This window comes from Podarcis melisellensis, assembly GCF_964234715.1.
Source record: "Podarcis melisellensis genome assembly, chromosome: 17".
Classification (NCBI taxonomy): domain Eukaryota; kingdom Metazoa; phylum Chordata; class Lepidosauria; order Squamata; family Lacertidae; genus Podarcis; species Podarcis melisellensis.
Genome location: NC_138534.1, coordinates 4,681,271 through 4,687,270, shown reverse-complemented (window position 1 = coordinate 4,687,270; position 6,000 = coordinate 4,681,271). Strand labels below are relative to the sequence as shown.

The 6,000-nt window shown below is 45.8% G+C and overlaps 1 long non-coding RNA gene across 2 annotated transcripts; it reads left to right on the top strand.

Moving 5' to 3' along the window:
• The first annotated feature begins 211 nt into the window (after nt 1–211).
• On the top strand, nt 212–4,856 carry LOC309360335. 2 transcript variants are annotated; one of them, XR_014163998.1, is made up of 5 exons: nt 212–1,847; nt 1,942–2,061; nt 2,321–2,526; nt 2,620–2,677; nt 3,590–4,856. It is a non-coding gene; the product is annotated as an uncharacterized lncRNA (long non-coding RNA). The 2 variants fall into 2 exon arrangements; XR_014163999.1 differs by lacking the exon at nt 3,590–4,856 and adding an exon at nt 3,090–3,113.
• The last annotated feature ends 1,144 nt before the right edge of the window (nt 4,857–6,000 follow it).

Below are 6,000 nucleotides of genomic sequence, written 5' to 3'. Positions count from 1 at the left end.
AATTACTTGCCTTGCCCCGGGTGCTGACAACCCACGCTATGCCACTGTTCCCAGAGCAGAGACAGCAGGAGTCAGGCTAGCCCTGTCCAGAGAGGGGCGCAACTGGGACACCAGCCGAAGCTGATGGAAGGCACTGGGGGTCACTGAGCGCCTCCCCTTGTCTCTCGCCAGAGGTGCAGGGCGACCAAGGTCCTTTCCGGGCCAAAAGCAGGCCTAAACCCTGATGGAAATGGACCCAGAAAAGCAGCTTCTTCCAAGGGCCCCTGGATCTGGTCTGCGACCACTCGCTACAGAACCTCGCTCCAGAAGTTGGAAAAACCAAGATGGGTAAGATTTTAAGACAGGTAAGACTTAGAAGTGAGAAGGGTGGGGGATCCAGGGGAATCCAGGGGGAAAGAAAGCTGTGCATGTGCTAAAGAGCAAAGCAGAGGCGCAGAAGACAACATAGTTCCATTTAATTTCATTTTAGCTCAGGCTGCCCTGTTGACAAAAATGCTTTGCAGCCATTTTGTGATAGCTTCTTGTGGACTATAGAAAAGCTCCTTTGCTAATGGGCAGAACTTAATTTTATGTATATTGTGGCTTCCAAGGAGTAGAACAACAAACCCTCTTGAGCAGCTGCTTAAAAGTGGTGGCATTTGGCACATGAAGCCAAACGAATTGTACTTACTGGGCAACTGCAGAAGAGGGTCACCAAAATATTGTTGAGTTTTTGTTCCTTCAGATGTGTATAAATCCAAAAGGTTCCAAACATGCCAGCATTTTGCATCCTCGCCAGTAATTCTGTTCCTAAGGTAGAATACCCATTTGGAATACCCATTTTAAAAGCTGATGCATCAAACTGCTTATTTTGTCTGTAACAGTTGCCTTGCTGATTTCGGTGTGAAAAAGCAAATAAGGCATTTTGAGGGTGAATCTACTGATGGCAATGGGAGAGGCGGCCTGGTAGAGGCATTGGAGTGAGTAGAGGTTTTCACCATTTTGCCAGCCATTTCTAAGCAAAAAAAGTCCAGCAAACGTTTAAGCACAAACATATTCACAATTAGGAAGGATGAGCTGTGACCATTTTTTCCTGTACATAAAGGGCAGAATTTTTTTCTGCTAATGATAAGGCTGAAATGATTGAGAAAATTTTTGAAATCTTATGAATCCCTGCTCTCTGGCCATTTTTACTCATACATAAGGGGGTGGCTGATTGTTCCACTAATGACCGGAGAGGACCACACAAAATCATAATAACCCACATTTGTGAAACATTTTAGAATATAGGTCTGTACCCTTTAATCCTGTAAATAAAGGAGGCATGTAGCTCCCAATTTTCTTTGCCTGGGGTACATGTATGATTGTTGAATGCAGGGAACATGATCCATAAAGGCTGAGACTATTCGAAATTTAATTTGACCCAAATTGTATTGCTGACTTTTTGGTGAAAACTTGCATGATAGGGTAGATAGTTGCTGGGTTTTCAACAAACGCTAAGATCAGGATCCTCGCCAGTACTTCTGTTCCTAAAGTAATATATTTAAAACCTGGTGTAGCAAACTGCTTACTTTGCCTGTAACCTCTCACTTATTTACCTTCAACTGCAATCGTAGCTTCTATTAAAAATACTTTTGAATTCTCAGAGGTGGCCATAAGTACTAATAACTAACAAGTAATCTCTAAATGCTCCATCGTAATTATACCAGCAATAAAGTTGTGTGTCTTCTGGCTGAAGGTCAACTAGGTGAGTATCTTGGCTGAGGGGAAAATCTCTGTTGTGTTCTGCCTGCAACTCTTTGTACAAAGATTCTTTCAGGTCGCAGTGAGGGGGACCATTCAAGCACCCTGAGCCTGTTGGAGAAAAGGTAGGCTCTAAATGGAATCATCCATCAAATATGCCAACTAAATATTCCAAAGAGCTTGTATTGAGCAACGTTGGTTATTCAATCCTTGTTCCAGAAGAGCTGCGAAGTCGAAAGCCAAATGTGGTCGCTCTCCGTGCTTCTACCTGGAGGGACTTCTCGTGTGGGGACACCACTGCAGGGGAGGCCCTTTCCTGTGCCATCACCACACAATAAGGTACATCTTTGGGTGGGACAGCCAGCCTTGTTTTGTTCCAGCTCTTATATTTACACACCTCACAGAGCTACCTGTGCCGGAAGCAGATCTGCTCCATTGACAAGTAAGAGGCAGGGTCAGAGCTCTTGATGCATCAAGTGAACACCTGCAGTACAGGATTGAGAGACACCTGCATCTTGACTGCGCTGCTTTAGGTAACCGGTTGTTTTTGCTTCTGTGTCTGGAGGGGAGGGCTGCTCAAGACCCTAGTCTCTTCCAGGTGCATCTCAGGGACGCCAGAAATAGAATTTTGCAAGCCTTCAGGAAACTTAACGGCAAGTGAACTTCACACTCCACAATTCCGTGATCTTTTCCAGTACAATCCTTTTGTGCTGGCTTCTCCATTTCCCCCCGCTTGATCTCTTCACAGTTCTGTCCCAGAGCCCACCACACTCAGGTGAAGCCAGCTCTTCCTGCAGAAGTCAGGTCAGTAAGAACAGCTGTGTTCCAAAAACATTTCTCTGGAATTGGTGGGAAAGGGCCGGGGACAAACTAATGAGTCCAGATTGCTTTTCACAGACCAGCGGAAGGAACTTCCAGGCCCATGAATTCACACTTCGGAGGGACAAACAAAAAGGTGAGCATAAAGGCGGAGTTTGAAGACTGGAACTAGTCTCTCTGTTCTGCCCTGCAAATGAATGGCAGTCAACATGGCACTCATGGCACTCTGTGACGTAAACACATCTAGGTGAACATCCTTTGCTAATGGCAAGGGATAAAACCTCGATTGTGTTCTGTCTGCAACTTCATCATTCTTGAGGGTTTTCTTTTTTCCTGAGAGAACATTCTGTATTCAGAGTGTTTTCTCAGGTTTTGCTTTTCACCTTGTTGCATTGGCCAAAAAAAAGCAAAAGACGCTGGTGGTTGGCGCTCCTGGTTTCCAGGACGGGGTTCAAGCCCCTGCGGTGTCCCTGCTTACTTCCAATGCAACCTCTCTCTCTCTCCTTCTCTCTCTCTCTCTTTCTCTTTATCTATCTCTCCCCCTTAAGAACTAAATGAAGCCAAGTGCTCCTGTGATGCATCACTGGTGTGTGTCTTAAGACAAGGTGGATTACATGGATGCTTCCCATCCTAGCACTCCTTGTGTGGCCATCACCTGCCCCTCTAAGCTTAAGGGTATTCCGTTAAAGGAATCCTGGGGTGTTGATCTTGTCCGAAGCCCGGTTGGGGGCTAGGGCCTTGACAGGACCCCGATGGGAACACCAGGAGGAGCTTGAGTTGGTTTGCATTGACACGGCTCACCCTTCCGGTGGTTTACCCTTACTGGACTTCCTGCACTGCGGGCAGGAGTCAGATATACTTGGGTCCAATCAATGCCTAAGCCAATACCGCTCACATTCTGTAATTTAATAAAGTTGTGGCCAAATTTGCCCAATAACATAAACCTAATATCTGTGTCTCTGTGTGAGTTATTTCCCAATGAGGAGGTGGCTGCGGGATCTCAACACGCAAAGTAACCTAAATATACAAACAAATGGATCCTATTTAGATTATTCAGAATGTGGAAAAGGCCGGGATGAAAGAAGAAATGGCATGACATTCACTCATTAGCAGAAGAAGAAAAGCAAATATTAGATGCTCAGGTGTCCTATTTTACAGAAGACAGTTGTCAATTTTCAGGGCTATCAGAGGCTTAAGATATGGACAGGTGGCAGTTCTCTGTATGAATGGCTGGGCATTCCAGGTCTGGCTGAAAGATACAGAAGGAAGAGCAGGGGCACTGAAGTTGCCCATCAACAGTTAGTACATCGGCAGCAGACTAAGCACAACCACCTAGGCCACAGTCGTCCCCACTACAGTGAGATGTACATTCCCCTGTAGAATTATAGGGTGACCTAACACATCAGTCATACTCAAGGTAATATCATATATCCAGCTAAGTCATACTCAGAGTCACTAAAATCAATGGGACTAGTGACTATGACTTAGTAGAATACAAATTACTAATAATAAATGTGCATCTACACACAGCGTATGCAAACTGGTGTCCATTCCTTTGGCCAAGTGTCAGTGGCCACTCTAAGCAAACACGTGTCCAATTTCTGCAATCGGGGTTATCTAGGGATGCAACATTGTCAGGCCCTTTTGTTTTCTCCTGATCATGAGGAATGCAGTTTGACCCTAAGTAAGTTTACTTTGAAGGAAGTCGGAGTGCTTCCATAGTCTTACTCCCTAGTAAGTGCACATTGGGGTAGGGCTAGAGCTCCGTTTCAGAGTGCATGCTTTGTATGCAGGAGGTGGGGTCCCAGGCATTTCCAGACAGGACTGCTAAGAAAGATCCTTCCAGAGCCACTGCAAGTCAGGGATACCCAGGCATTAGAAGAACTATCCACCCAGATCTTCAGGACCAGAATTGCATTTTGCAATGTTTTCCACATTAGTTTGTGGAAATTTCTTTCTTTCTTCAGGGCAGTATGTTGCTGAAGGGAACAGCACACCTTCCCCTGCAGTGAGAATTCCTACAAACACACCACACACACACACTATATTGGGGAATGGAAGCACCAATGACTCACAATTCCTCTTCCAATATTTATTTTAGTGTGTGTAGTTCCCCTTTGAGAAAATTCCAATCTTACTGCATTATAATGAAGCGCATGGGACACTAAATGTGACACTCATTTGGTACCAATGTTCTGGGCCTGGTAACATGCCACAGAAGTGCTCTGGCCTGGCCAGAGAACAACTTGGAAAGTTATACATGATTCTACAAACCATCGTGTTCACCATAAATCTACTCATAAACCTCTCTGGTTGTTGTTTTTTTACAGCTTTCTCAGAAAATCAAGCATGTGTGTAAGGTCACAGCCACACCATAGATACAAAGCACATTTAAAGCACATGGTCCCACCCACACACCCAGAATTGTAGGAACTATAGTTTACCCCTCACAGAGCTACAATGCTCAGCACATTTAAGAAACTACAGTTCCCAGAATCCTCTGCGGAAGCCATGTGTTTTAAATGTATAGTGTAAATGAGACCAAAGTTCCATCTGCATTTTCTTGTGTCTCATAGATTTCTCCCCTGACAGAGGACAGTAGTTTCCTTGCTGTAACCCGTTTCTCTATGCAGAGGCCTAAAATCAGCAACAAATTAATTACCATTATGTGCTCCCTTCTCCTACCGCGCACTGGAACACTCCCCCCTTGCCCAGCTCAGCCAGAGGAGGGAGCCTTCCACAAGGTGGCAGAAGGGGGGAGGGGCAGAGCACTGCCTCTTGCTTTTTTGCCGCCTCAAGCAGGTCCTTTGCCCTGCCTCCTCAGTGGGCCGGCTCTGATTATTTGGTACAGAAAGCCAAAATCGCGTGTAGTCAAAACACATTGGGTGCAATGGTGTGCCAGATTGCCCAAGTCTTTCCCCCAGATCCTTTCAACCCCATTATTTTAAATTAAAAAAACCAAAAAACCACTGCTGAGCACAGAAAGCTGAAAGTGTGCAAGTTAAATGAACATTGCTGTACTTTATACCAAAAGTGACTGGCTGATTGGCAAGCTATGCTGCCAAGTTTTGCTTTTGTGTTTCTTGCTCTTCTGCAGAAAAACCCCAACCCTCCACACATTGGGCATACCTCCCTATAATATTCATAAATGCATATTGTTTGCCGCCATCTCCTCTCCAACGCTACTGCTAAGGCTGGTGGATTCCGAAGGATTCCCCCCCCCCCGTGGGCTGGATCCACCCTTGGTGAACCGGGGGGAGGAGGGGGAGGTGGCCGTGGCGATGGAAGGAGCGGGGGCAGCCGGAGGGAGCGCCAGGCCTCGCCTTGTATCCGGCGGAAAAGAAGCAGGCGAGACGAGGCAGCATTTAGTCAGAAACGACTAAACAACAACAATCAAGATCTTAGAAGCTTTATTGTCAGCCTGTTTCCCAACGATCCCGAACATAGGCCTTTTTCACA